Source organism: Pinus tabuliformis, chromosome 8 (assembly GCF_031772625.1).
Source record: "Pinus tabuliformis cultivar Carrire ecotype Pingquan chromosome 8, CPIR1, whole genome shotgun sequence".
In the NCBI taxonomy this organism is placed as follows: Eukaryota; Viridiplantae; Streptophyta; class Pinopsida; order Pinales; family Pinaceae; genus Pinus; species Pinus tabuliformis.
In genome coordinates this window covers 960,031,238-960,046,966 of record NC_142294.1, presented here as the reverse complement: position 1 = coordinate 960,046,966, position 15,729 = coordinate 960,031,238, and positions in this window count along the sequence as shown.

The following is a 15,729-nucleotide window of genomic DNA, read 5'->3' as shown; positions in this document are numbered from 1 at the left end:
GCCATATTTCAAGTCCTTGGTTTTGGCTAAGGTGTATATAGTGGTTCACAAATACTTAATAAACCCTCTTGCCTAGTATAACACTTTTTGATTTATTTGTTGTTTTAAGTTATAAAATTAACTGCCAATGATAATATGTCGAACCCATGCAGTTGCTTCTTGACCTCATATTGAGTAATTCCTTGTAAATTTTAATTTTAAAGCCCTCAACGAAATCATCATGGAAGTGTAAGCTCTTGGTATATCATAGCCCATCATATTCATGGAATAGAGATTATGGAATATACTATCATTATGAACCGTATCAAGCTTATGGATCTCTTGTTAAACTTGTGTTAGAAAGGGTAAAGCACATACCACATCACTTAGTATTAGTTCCATAAGTAAGCATGAAGCTTAGTTTGAACACTCTCATATATGTAACCCTTATTGTCACTAGCCTTATATGATTACTAGCATAGGTCAAATAATCCCCTTGAATCATATCCTAGCTAAATGGAATGGTAATAACTTTCTTCTTTTTATTTTGAGAGAAATTAAATGTGGCTGAACCATTGCGTTCACCTCACCTTTCCCCTTCATCATCTGATACTGAAGGGTCATCACAAGGAGTTCATCCAGAACTTTCACAGTCACTTGAAGATAAAGGGTTTGAACTTGGAATTGTCCCAAGTATCCAACCCCTTGCTTCTCGTCACCCACCTTGAGAATCATTGTCGTCTCAGGAGTCTGATCCAGGAACCCCTGAGAGTCCACAGAGGTTTGTTTTATTCCCTTTGAATCTACTTTTCATCATCTGATACTGAAGGGTCATCAAAAGGAGTTTGTCCTAAACTTTCTCAGTCACTTGAAGATCAAGGATTTGAACTTGGAATTTTCCCAAGTATCCAACCCCTTACTTCTCATCACCCACCTTGAGACTCATCATCATCTCAGGAGTCTGATCCAGAAACCCATGAGAGTCCACAAAGGTTTGTTTTATTCCCTCCGAATCCAATTTTTGATCCATTGGTGATATCTCCTCAACAACCTTATAGTCCATACGATAAACTTGGTGTTCCTTTGGAGTTATCTCCACGACCATCTTGGATTCCCCCTCGCCAACTGTTTCCACCTATGGCATCAGAAGGTGAGTTTCCAACCTCTCCTCGAGGTCCTCCGGAAGTCTCATCTACTCACACTCCTAGTGTTGATAATGATTCTGAATACGACTTTCCACCGGAAGGTTTTCCTTATGTCGGAAGAGTTCCATCTCAACCACCTCTTGAAAATAGTGGGCCTATGCTTCCACATGGTTATATGACCTTGGCTCAACTAGTTTCAAGAATTCACAGTGCTTCTTCGTTATACCAAAATCCAATTTGGTCATTGAATGCTATGCCTACTTCTGGTCTGTTTATTTCTAACGTGACCTATCATATCCCTATGCAAACTGTCGTTACTTCAGTTCTAATTCAAACGACTATTCTGACACAACCATTACCTTCATTCCAACCTACAATGGAAGTGCAACTGATAGTTTCGGTTTATATGTCTGTAAGTTCCTCAATTCCCCCATCAAGTGGACAAAATGTGCCACTGCCTCATTCGCAACATGGGGGGAAATTTCCAAATATCCATCTTATCTCAAGTGGAACCCATGTGAGTGGATCACAATCTCGCATGGTTGGAGTGAGTCAACATGTTAGTGGTATTCCTAATCCCACTAGATCATCTATTCCAATTAGAGCCAGTAATGTTCAGTATTAATAGCCTTCTTCAGCCCAAATACCCCACCAATAGTCTTATGTTCCATATGGTTTACAAGCACTTCGAAATCCACCTTATATTCCACAAGTAGGTCCTCATATGCAACCTAGTCAAAATCCTATTCTTGGTCCATATGGTCAATTCCCAACTGGAACTTATCAGTACCAACAAAAAATTCCTCAAGGAACTATTCAACAACAACCTTTACAGCAACAGGGGAAAGCTTTGCAACAACATGGGTAACCTTTGCAATAGTTTCAACAACCTTTACAATAGTGAACGCAGTTTGTCCAACAATCGAATCAACCCTTGTATCTGCAAGGACAACCATTGCAGAGGCAAGGTCAACCCTTGCAACAACAAAACCAACCTTTATATCAACAAGGTCAAACCTTGCAACCACAAGGCCAACCCCTGCAACAACAGGGACAACAATTTTATCACCATGGTCAGTAGTTGTAACAACAACCTTATAATCCATATGCCGTGAAAAATGTTTATCCACCTTATGGTTCTCAATGGCCTATGGTAGGTCAGAATCAACCCTACCCTGGTCAAAACACACCTTTGTGGGGACATAATCCACCTTATGGTCAGGGTACCCCTCAATGGAGGCAAAATCAAGCTCCTTATGGTCAAAATCCGCCGCTTTGGGGGAAAAACCCTTACCAACAAGTATGGAATCCACAAAATGGGCCTTATCAAAGGCCTTACAGGCCTTTCAACCTGCAATTTTTGTTTCTAGCAACATTGGAACTGCCAGATGTCTCAAGGCTCACCAATGATACAATATTTCATTTGCCTTATTGGCCTCCGATTCCCACTAAGATTCCTAGCGAATGCCCAAAATTCGAAGGAAAAGCTAAAGAAGACCCCCAGGCCCATGTTATAAACTATCACTTATGGTGTTCATCCAATTCCTACGTTGACGACTCTGTTTGTCTATGTCTCTTTCAACGAACCTTGACACATGCTGCCACGAAATGGTACATGTTACCACAAGGTACCTATTAAAACTTCAATTTTTTGGCCATGGCCTTCCTCACTAACTTCCAGTTACTGGTTCGTTATGAAACTGGTACCCATTTTCTTACATTTCTGAAACAAGATACTGCTACCCACATCTCCAATCACATCCATGAATGGAGACATTAGCGTCGCCTCATCAAGTTTGAAATACCTGATGAGTTCTTAACTGAATGGTTTACCAAATCATTTGTCAACAAACTTGCTGCAGACATAACAATGGGAGGTTGTGTTACTAAAGATCAAGCCATTTCCCATGCCCTATATTTAGATTTAGTATATTCCCAATCTGGCATGTTATATGATCTCTTACTTGATGCTCCAAGGCCATATACAGATCCAACATCTTCTAAGTCCTCGGACGTACTGTCCGTCGATGGTATTATTGGATAAGTATCTCAAACTTCCAATAAAGCTTCTTCGAAGCAAAAATCTATTTCGAATATTGCATCCAATCCTCCTTCCAAACCCTCTTCAAATCCTAGTAAAACCTTTGAGGTTAATGTCATTAAGTCTACTGTGGCAGAAAAATCCTCAAAAGGTAAAAATAAGGGTAAAGGAAAAGAAAAATATGATACCCCAAAACAAGATCCTCCTAAATCATCTACTGATGATGTCTCCAAATGTAAGCCTAATTATCCTTGCCTCATTTGTGAGGAAGATACAATACCAAGGATTGTCCCCGTTGTGCGGAAGTTAGTCGCTTATTTGAAGGAACTCAAAGGACCCTGACTATACTAAAAGAGCCGTTTCCATCACAACAAACTCAATTGGTAGAACAACCACAATCCTCTCCCTCTTCAGGTTCTCAGGTTTACATGAGTGGAACAATGCCTATTTTTGTTTCCACCCGGTCAAAATATTATCAAACTCCTCAAAAGTAGACGGTGGAAAAGGAAGCCACTGATACACCTTCTACTTCCACTCCACCCAGTTCTATTCGTCTTCATATCGAGAGACCTAATAATGAATTTGTCATCCGACTGCCTTCTAAAGGTGTGCTTTGAAAGTCATCTTATAATCTGAACGCTAGAGCTGCTCAACATTATAGTATTCTCAAAGATCTGGGTCAAGCACCTTCAGCAATGTCTGCATTGGAAATTCTCCAAAATTGTCCAATGCAATGACAATCATTGTTATCTGCTATAGGAGGAATTGATCCTGCTGGTTCAAATTTGATCACTTTTGATCTGGAAAACCATGTTCCTCGTCTTCCCCATCAAATTTCATTTTTAATCCAAGTCATTATAAAAGGGAAGACGATTCATCAGACTGTCATTGATGAGGGTGCTTTCACCTGCATCATGTCTGTTTCATGTTGGAAAGCCATCGGCTGTCCACCTCTCAATCAGTATCCGAACACCTTAGAAGCGTTTGATGGCAGAGGATCCCTTCCTTATGGTATTCTCACAAGTTTTCCCATCACCTTGGAAGGGAAACTGTCGAATTAGATGTATAAGTCGTAGATGCAAATATGGATTACAACCTTCTACTTGGATGAAGTTGGACTCATGGCATGTTTTGCGTGGTTTTCTCTTTGTTTCATGTGCTCCTTTTTCCTCCTGAAGGGAAAATCGTCACCATCGATCAATTCCCCTTTTTCTCTTCCGGTTCTTCTAATGGCAATGTCCCATATGTGGGAAATACCGATATTCCCTATGAGAGCATGGGGGCAAGTCTTTTCAAAGATTTTACTTTAATGGGAACTTTTTCTCTGCCACCTCTGCATGTCTTCTCGGTTAACATTATCTCAACCTCAAGTGATCCGTGGATCATCCCTACTCCATATCAGGTTGATTCTTTCGGTGATGCTATGCTGCTAAGTCCTTTAGAACAAGCTTATCAACAAGTTATTTTGGTTTCAGCGGTTGTTTCTGAAATTCATACTACTCTTAGTATTCACCTAGACACGTATTCACAATCTCCTTGACTTGGTTCTTGCGATTCTCTGCATCCCTTGAACGAGATATTTCCCACCGATGAGAGTATTGTTGAGGTTATGTCTCTTGATGAAACTCCTTGGAATGATGCTTATCATCGTTCCTCATTTCTTCCAAGCCTCAGTGAGATTTATTTGTGTCTTGAGACTTTTGTTTCTCATAACCTGACACGTCCACTTCAAATAGCTGTTTTGGTGCATGAAGTTCTATTCGAAGGTAATATGGGAAATATTACCACAACCATGCCAATCGACATTTCCATTAAACATGGGATTGTCGAGAACATCCACATCGGGGTTTCCTATCCTCTAGAATAGATCAGGGTTTACACTGACCTTTTTAAAGAATTTCGCAATGTCTTCGCTTGGTCATATGAGGAAATGCCTAGTATCGATCCATCTATAGTGGTCCATGAAATAGCCACTTATCCTAATGTGAAGCTTGTTCGTCAACGGTTCCATCCGGTGCATCCTATAAAAGCCGCTGCTATTAAGGGAGAATTTGAAAAACTTCTAAAGGCTGGTTTATTTACCCCATCCCATTGACAGGTTGGGTTTCTAATATCGTACCTGTCACTAAAAAGAAGGGAACAATTTAAGTTTGTGTTGATTACTGCGATATCTACCGTGCATGCCCTAAAGATAATTATCCCACTCCCTTTATTGATCAGATCATTGATGAGTGCACTGGGAGTGAGATCTTTTCTTTTATGGACGGTTCTTCTGGTTATAACCAGATTAACATATCACCCACTGATCAACACAAAAATTCTTTCATCTGTCCATGGGGGAATTTTGCTTATAAAAATATCACTTCCGGTCTCAAAAATGCTAGTGATACCTTCCAGGGAATGATTTCATATGCCTTTCATGATATTAAACACATCGTTCAGCCTTATTTGGATGATTTACTAGCTCATTTTGCTAAGTGTCGTGACTATCCAGACCACCTTCGAGCAATCTTTCTATGTTGTTGACACTATAATATTTGTCTCAATCCGCATAAATGTGTCTTCTACGTCGAATCTGGTTGTCTCTTGGGGTTTTTTTGTGTCCAAATAAGGCATCCGAAAATAGATCCTATTGTAAATCTACCCCCTCCATCCCTGCACCAATTGTAGAGTTTGTAAGGGAAGGTCAATTTTCTTCGTCGTTTTGTCCCTAATTATGTTGAGCTTGCCAAGGGATTTAATTGCTTACTTAAGAAGGGGATTCCAATCATTTGGGAGAACTCGCTACACAATATGTTGTTTCTCTAAAGCAAACACTCATTAGTGCTCCTTTATTGCATCCCCCCGATTACCACCTCGATTATTTGTTGTACTTGGCCGCGATTGGCAATACCATTGCCATGGTACTAGTCCAGGACAATGACAATGGCAATGAACACGTGGTTTATTATTTGAGTCGAAATCTCACTGACACAAAAACTCGATATGCTCATGTCGAAAAGCTCGCCTTGGAAATAGTCCATCTTGTCTAACGATTTCGCCATTATATTCTTCTACGGAAGACCACATTGATTTCAGACTGTAACCCCATGACTTATATTCTGACTCATCAGTTGCTTGGGGGTAAATACTATAAATGGATTTTTATCCTGCAGTAGTTTGATTTGGAGTTTACTACTACCAATTCAAAGAAGTCACTAGTTTTTGCCGAATTAATTTGCGCCCTTCCTTCTAGAAACACCTCCACTAATTTTACTGAGTAGATTCCTGATGAAACCTTGTTTCTCATCAGTACTCTTGACCCATGGTACAAAGATATTATTGTTTATCTTAAGACCCAGACTTTTCGATCCGAGTTGTCTCGATTTTACCATCGCCGCATTCAACATGAGTCTCAACCTTTCGAATTATTGGTGATATGTTGTACCGAGTTGGTGTTGATTATGTTCTTCACAAATGTTTAACACTTGAATAGGCTGAATGAGTCCTAAATGACTTCCACTCCGGGGCATGTGGTGGTCACATGTCATGCTATGCCACTGCTCAGAAAATCCTTCGCGCCAGTTATTTCTATCCTTCTATCTTCTAAGATTGCATTTTGGTAGTTCAAAAGTGCCATGAATCTCAGATTTATAATCGTCAACAACGTGCCTTGCCAACAAACTTAGACCCATTTGTTACCGTAGGCCCATTTGCTAAATGGGGCTTTGATTTCGTGACCTGTAATCCTTGCTTGGCCGGGGGGCATGGCTATATCATCGTCGCCGTCGACTATTTTACTAAATGGGACAAGGCGATGCCCACATATATTGCTGATGGTACAACTATTGCTCAGTTCCTCTTTTACCATGTTATAGCTCGTTTTTGTGTCCCTCAAGCCATTGTCACTAATCATGGATCCAATTTTTGTTAGTACTTGATGGCAGAGCTTACTGCTGAGTTGGATCTGTTTCACGACAACTTAGCTCTTTATTACCCACAGGCCAATGGCTAAGTTGAAGCAGTTAATAAAGTCTTAGTTACTATGCTTTAGCGTACCATTGGAAAACATAAAAAAGACTGGCATCTCATGTTATTTTCAACACTTTGGGCTTACTAAACCTCATCTAAGACAACCATTGGTTTCACTCCATTCCAGTTGGTATATGGTTTTGAGGCAACACTCCCTATCAAGTGTGTGATTCTTTCGTTAAAACTAGCTATCGAATTACTCCCCAATACCTCACCTGAAGAGGAACGTTTACTTTATCTCGAGAGGCTTGATGAAGCCCGTTGTATTACTACAATGGGTATCGAAACACATAAAAAATGAGTTAAAGCTCATTATGATCAAACTTTTTCTCCACAAGTTCTCACTGAAGGTGACTTGGTCTTGTTGTATGACCAAGTCAATGATAAGTTGGGAGCTGGGAAGTTCAAACCTATGTGGCATGGGCCATATGTTGTTAAATTTGTTTTGCAAAAAGGTGCCTATGATTTGGTTGATTACGAAGGTAATGAGTTAGCGCATCCACGCAATAGGCTTTATCTATAAAAGTATTATGCGTGATTTCTGTATAATTACTTTTGTATGTTAGTGTGTGAATTCATTAGTGTGAATTTTGATTTTTTGCTTTGCAGACATGTTTCGTCTTCTTACGTTGTGTTCCACTCGGTTAAAAAATGTCATCAAACCATTATGTTGGTTTTGCTAATGATGCTTGTTGTAGCACAAAGAACTTACCTTTCGTAGCTTGGGCACTCTTCATGCCTAACGACGAGTTGATCAATTTACAAGGTATTTTCCTGGGACGAACAACTAATAATATTGCGGAGTACAGTGCAGTTATCGAACTGTTATCAAAAGCAGTTGCTCTTGGAATCATAAATTTGGTTGTTAAGTTAGATTCACAACTCATTGTGCTACAATTAAATGGTCATTATTCAGTAAGAAATCCACAAATTTTGTGCATGTATCTACGTGTTCGATTACTGGAAAGAAACTTTGATTACATTACATATCAACACATTCCACGAAATTTGAATACATTAACAAATGCATTAGCAAATTATGTTTTAGATAGACATTTGCATCACTTGTAAAACCGAACAAATCATCATAATATATGAACACATAAGTAAACAATAGAAACATGTATATGTATATATTTATATATATCGAGTCTGTCAAAGTTTGTTATGTCAAAATATCAAAAAATAGTGTTATGGGGCACATGGCTTTAAAAGCCTACAATAGTGCAGATAATATGACTAGGAATAGGATATCTGACCACATGATGCTCATGATAGCATGAGACAACTACAATCACTCAGGCTAACAACCGATGAAGTCTCGCGGATACTCCCAATGTGTGCCTCTAGTACCGTAGTGACATGTCATCTATAGTAGTGTGCTCTAGAATCCCCTGAGTAAGAACTTCCAGGTTTCACTCCATCTCCATTATAGGATCTGCTGCTTCCTCATACGGAGCTTCTTCCTCTACTAGGCGTGTTAATCTCTGAGCTATCAGAGACATTTCGGGAGGTATTTCCGGTCCCACATTTGCAAAGTTATCATAAGTAAACTCTCAAATACGCTTAAAAAAATCATAAAACTTGACAAATTCCAAAAAACAAGTTTTTACCTGCATCGATCCATTGTGCACCACGTGGTAGAGGAAGATCTGGGTCTCCTTTGAAGTCTATGCTCGCATAAGCATAGTCATCTACCACGATTAGTTGTTGGTGTAACCAGCCAAAGAAAGTTGGAGGGAATGCATTCGTTGACCTCCTCCGCCTTGATGAATAACCTCTCTCCATCTAAGTAATCTCACATCTCTTGGAGACGGATAGTCCACCTCTATCCACTGGTAATAAAATAGAGGCACACACTCCTAGAAGAATGTGACTAAGATCGATCCAAAACCAAACTGCTTCAAACGACCTGTTCTGCACTTGGTCAATTATCTTTTCATGTTAACTAGCAATTCTTCGCACCAATTAAATATAGTTGGGGTGAGATAGTCCTCTACATATTGGAATTGAGATTCTGTTGCCTCATGCAACGCTTGAGCCCCAGCTATACGGGCCATGGTATGTAGAATAATCCTCAAGGGTAGGTTGTCGATGGTTTCTATCTTAACCTTTCCACTCATGGTTGTTTCTTCATCCAGGAAATGCCTTTTGATTAATGTATTAGTGCTCTGTCCTCCAGTACAAGCTCCAAAGAGTTGAATCCTCTCTCCTCTCATGGACAGTCCAGTGATGAAGTAGATTTCAGATACCTCTAGTTCCAGCTCTTGATCTCCAATAATGAATATCTCACGACTGACATCCCATAATCCTATGAGATACTCTAGCAACTCATTCTGAGCTCCGAGTCCCAGGGTCTGAAAGAACTTAAGCGATCCACAGTCCCTTAAAGCGTTAACACATGCTTCACTTTGGGCAGCTTGGTGGTCTTTCTCCTTGTGGCCTCTCTCTTTCGATTTAATGGCCATATTCATTGATACAAAGTATTTCTCATTTTATTTTGCGCTTTGTGCCCAACACGACTGTTCGAATTATTTTCACGCTGATAGCGTGACAGTCTTTTGTGTCATGGGGTGATCAATGTGGATTTGATGATCAGACTCGTGCTGATCGCCCCCGATAATAAAATGAAAAACATCCTCTTAAACAGTCCAAAATTCTATAAAATGGCAGAAAAATGGTATGAGAAATAAGAGAAATGGAAGAGCTCTTACCTGCAACTGACGATTCGCAAAATGGTGTCCCAGATCTGCCACACTGCTTGCCTAAAGAATCAGAGAAAATAATGTAAAATGCACTCTCCAAATTACCCAAAGTGAAATGGTAAAATGTTTTTACTTTTTTGTCTATTTATAAGTTTTCAAATACATTTTTACCAATATTTTATTATTTTTCTCGATATCGATGATGTGTCGCTGTCTTTGTGCAGTTATAGGATCTTTTGGTGGTAACAGTGATCATTTTTGCCTGATTCAATGAGTTTTTGTTTTCTTTGTTTTTCAGGCTCGTTAAAAATAAATGAAAAAGGAACCCCCCTGGAGTCCTCTTTAAGCTCTTTTCTGACTCTCGAAAGATGAAAAGATCATCGAGTACTTTTCTTTTCAAACTCATTAAATTAAATGAATTGACATCATCTGAATATACGTTTACCCCTTTTTCGGGTTGGCGTTGACTATTTATGAAAAAGGAATACCTTGGTTGACATGGTCAAGAGATTCTCTCAAATACTGTTTTCTACCTTTTTGGGTTTGAGAGACAAATTACGAAAAGGGACCTGATGGAGTTTTATTTTTCATCTCTTTTTCAAATTCTCTGAATATGAAAAAGATACCGAGTTACTCTTTCGTCAGACTTGTAAAAAATTAAACGACGAAAGACTTGTCACCATGACGAGACCGAGTTTCTCCTTCCTAGGACTCGTAAAACTTACTAGGATGGATTCATTCAAAGAATGAACTTATACGACAAGCATATGCTATCCCCTTCAAGCTTGTGATTAAAAATAATTGGGGTACTCATTAGAAATAGTGGGGAAAAATGAAAGTGAAACATCTCTTGTACATGTAGCATGTCGTTCTTGAACATGACACTCATCTGTTTCTCATGTTGGGTTTGGGATATCCTCACTCAGTCACTTGTCCTTCTAGGTTTGGGTGATCCATTTTTCCTCTCATCTGACTATTCCACTTCATCATCATGACCCTTGGTCCTATGTTGAGTCAAATGCTACCACACTCCAGAGTTGTGTTGCTGATATGTTCAAGAGAAGTCTTATCTACAGTTTACTACCTGTACATTGTCTAACCTTTGGCCATAGTCCTGGATCATACTTTATTCCTTGTTTCGTTTCGATGATGAAGGAATCATTATGGCCTTCCTTCGATGGGTCATTTCCTATCGACTTCAACTCATTATCCAGGAAGATGACTTAGAAAATCCCTTTTAGTACCTTAGAGCTTGCATGCCTTAATGGAAATTTCTTCGCATTCGACGACAGGTTGTCATCATTGGCCTTCGATTGAATGATTCCACAAGTTTTGGACTTCATCTTCATTTTCACATTCACAGATTGTACTGTCGTACCTTGAGAGCCATTGTCATTATTCATGGTTCCTCTCGTGCCTATTAATGGTTCACATCATTGGCCGGTAATCAAGTGGTTTTCTAGCATGTTCGACTTCGACACATTCATTCACATGTTAGAATTCGTACTTTGATTGGGTTGGAATGGAGTGTAAGACCTTGATTTTTGTCTAATATAACTCAAGCTGTGTGGAGTTATGTATTATTCATGATTGTATACATGTTTCCTCTATACGGATGACTATGACCATACCATGGGACCTTATATCTATGATGATGATGATCCTTCTATATTGGGTGGATGTGTCCATACCATGGATCTTAGATTTCCAGATGATCATTTTCATTCAGATGGCTGCACCTGTACTGTGGATATTTTTACATGGTACTTTCTATTCGGATGGCTATGTCCATACCATGGATTTTTGTTTTGATATATATGACAGAGTTATCAGATATGTATATGTATATGCATCCTTGATTTGTAGGTCTCTTGATGGTGTTTGTTCTAGTCCTAGAAATAGATCGTTAAGCATCTCAGCCATCACTACCTGTTCTTCCTTCATGCTTTAGGGGGCATCTGTTACACAATATTTTGTCACACGTCCTGCGCTTCCTTGTGTCATACCCCAGAGTGCCAAAACTTGACAACTATGCAGTGTACCCATCCTGATATGCAGTCCAGATCCTCCCTGAAGAACTAATGAAAAGTTGCCTTGAGACTTTCCTGATAAAAATGAGCTCAAACCCTAATTTTCGGGTCAACGCAACTGCGACACTACCCTCTTGTGCTGATGGCAGGTTGCACCATATGAGCCTCACACTGCCAGTGCAGATTTTGCCTGGATACTGGTGCTGATCCCTAAAAGGCAAGTTTTCCCAAAGTGGAGGAGAACCATTGTGATCTAGAGGCTTCCAAAATGATGAGATGGATGATGTTCGTTGTGGATGTGGTCGAATTATCGCAACATTTCCCTTTGATCTTATCCCTATGAGCTTCGTCCTTAAGATGAGGATCTTACCCTATCTTTAGCGAGATCTTATCTCCCTCTCCTTACCTATAAATTCATCCTCCTCCATTCCCAAATGGTTGGTCTCTGATTATTTGCACCCTTATGCTCAGATAGTGCCTACATGTTATTCACTTTGGCTTGGAGGAGTGCTTAGAGAGCTTGAGCTTATACTTGGACATTCACTCAAGGAGGGCTACTAACATCAAGGCCTAGGTTGTATGCTTCCTCTTTTTTTTATTAATATATACAACTGTTGGTTCACTTTCCATAAATGCTTGTGTCAATGCTTCATTTATCTTAATTCTCCTTGATCTGTTAAGTGGATTACATTTGATTATGCTTGTTGCACTTTTATGCTTTGTCATGTCTTTGGCCTCTTGTGCAGGTATTCAAATGCTATGAGTAGTAAGGACTGAGCCCGAGGATCAAGTGATCAAAGATCTTCAACAAAGGAGTGCATTATAGAATCAGAGCGAGGTAGGTCTACTTCCTCTTCTCTTATTTCGATTGTAATCCAGGAAAGTGTCTTGTAGATTGTCTCGTTTGTTGCCAGACCCACTCATTGGGCTAGAGGGGTTGTCTCTGTCTGTAGAGAGGATTTACCTACTCAATAGGGTTCACCGCTGTAATTCATTGTCGACAGTGGGAGCCAAAAGAACCTCATTTCAGTAAAGGTCATGAAGCGGTTGGGCCTACCGACTACACCACCCCCGCAACTGTACAGTACAGGTGGCTTCACCAAGGATGAGATCTATGAGTTCGCCAACAATGTCACCTTCCTTACAACATCAAGCCCTTCATGGATGAGGTATTGTGTGATGCTGCTCCTCTTGATGTTTGTGATGTATTATTAGGACAACCATACTTGTGGAAGCGACATGCTGTATATGAGTCTAGACCTCATTATGTGGTTATTTCTTTAGGTAATACATTATACAGGATACCAGTGGTAGCCCCACCTACCACCACCTCTTTGATCTATGCTAAGAAATGTAGTAAGATCATCTCCCAGACTAGGAAATTTATTTTCTTTTTGGTTCACTCTCAAATTAAGGGGAAGATTGTAGCTACATCCATGGCCCTCGGGAAGGGTTCCTCCACGCAACAAAAGCAAGTCGATACGGTCATGAAAGAATACAGGGACATCTTCTCAACACCCACAGGGGTACGGTTGCACTATCAGGTCAAGCACTCATTCGATTTGATTCGCAAAGCACTTCTACCCAACATGTCAATATATCCCCACTCCATTATGAAAAATGCCAAGTACAAGCAACAACATGATCAACATCAGGTTCCACACAAGTTTTAGGTGGGCGATAAAGTTTGGTTGCATTTGCAGAAAGAATCCCTTACCAGAGCCCATCGAAAGCTTAGACCAGTCCAATATGGTCCTTACATCATTACCAAGGATGTGGGAGACAATGCACTTGAGCTTAGAATTCCCCCATTCCTTGGCCTACACCCAGTGTTCAATGTGGACCGCCTCAGACATTGCAGAACAACTCACACCTATATAGTTAAATCCAGACTGTATGGAACAAGCTACAACTAATCAAATCATTGGAAAAGCAGATCAAGAACACCAAAAAACAAAGGATCCAACTATATCAAGTAGTCAAAGTAGGCCAACTCCTTCACCAGGGCAATTGGATCACCAGGGACCAAGTTCAGTTGAAGTTTCCTCATCTCATGGAGGAAATCAACGTAATGGGGACCATTTCTTCCTAAGGTGGGAGGAATGATCCAGGTGGATATTGGTGGCTACCCACCTATTCCACTTGGACCCCCACCATTGTTTATTTTAGTATTTCAGTTTCCTTATTTTTAGCATAATTTACTATTTTTGGAAGTTTTTCAGGTTCTGAACTTTTGAAGACATTTTGAGGCCCTCAACGACATTTTTTGCGAAAAACGGGGCCAAAATGAGTTTTTGACCAATGTTGTCCACTCGGAAGTCATATTCCTTGGATAAATATTTCTAACGAGGTATTGTGCGCGTCAAACAAAGATCATATACCAAATTTACGACCCCGGGGAGTTGATGTACTAATTTACCCAAACGGGGCCTTGTTGTAGCAGACACAACCACCCTAAATTTTTTTTCCTTAGCCTATTTTGGAGCCTCCCTACAAACCTTACACATCACCTTGTCTTTCTTCATGAAGTAATCAAGCTTCAGTGTTTTCCTTGCACAAAGGCAGCTTGTCGATCACAGTCGATCCATTCCCCTCATAGGCTTCTTACCCAGACTTGGTCTAGCTATAGGCTAAGCAGCTTCCCCGTGAAAATTGCACATTCCTTGAGGGAAACCAACCTTTCCCTCCAGGAATTGCACAATTTCCTTTGACAGCCTGCTGGGCTCCAAGATTGTGCAATCCTGCCAGCCAACCCTCCCAACAGGATTTGCGCAGTTTTTCCCATCAATAGGCTGTTCAGCCCAGAATTTGTGCAAATCTGGGCAGCAGTCAGCTGTTGGGCCCAGAAATTGTCTAATCCCCTTGGGCAGTCAGCCCAACTTACAGTGAGGAATGCAAATTTTTCCCAAGTAGCTGAGCACTAGCATCCATGGACAGCCTGGTTGATCAGTTCCACCTGGAACCGAGGAAACTTGATTTGATCTTCCTGGAATAGCAAGAGACAACATGCAAAAGGCATCCCATGATTCAGGGAGCTATTTTTAGCAGTCAGGGGGGTTTACATGCAAAGTTGTTTTAGAAGTTTCCCTCGAAGTGTCGCTTTTTCTTAGATTTGTGGCATGCACATCTTGAGACCAAACTTGTTTATTCGACACATCAGAGCTCATTCATTCACATCGATCTTGGAGCTCTGAAATCCCACATCACATCCAGGACTCTTCAACACATCCAACTCAACTATTCATGGGTAAGTAGCCTCAACTTGTCTTTTTCAGCATTTCTATCGCTTTTCTGTATTCACTTGTGTGAGTAATGTTTGCTTGATTTCTTTGAGCACCTGCTGTCGTTTACATATATTTTAGCTTGTCCTAGCTCTGTTTCAATTTTCGTTGCTATCTCACTGTTGCTGCATGCATGAAACTGTTTTGCACAAACGTTCACCCAACTGACGAACTGCCTCACCCACATGCATGTTGATCTGTTTTCTCAATCTTCCATCCATATTTTGCATGCACTGTTTATCACTTCTGCTATAACTTAGTGTCGCCATGCATTTCATCAAATTACTTTCTTTTTGTTGCCCGTCGGCGAGTTAGGCCAACCTCGGCTCAGTCTCTGCCTTCACCAAGGCTGCATTGCGCAATCTGGATAAGGAAGGCTCACCTTCCTGTCTAGATTTACGGATTCTGGCCTAGCGATAACCTCCTGGAATAAATTGCGCATTTCTGGAGGTCAGTTGCTGCTTGGCCCAAAAATTTGCGCAAATCTATCCCTGGGCTAGTAGTCTTTCTTAGCTGGAATCGTGCATTGCGCAATAC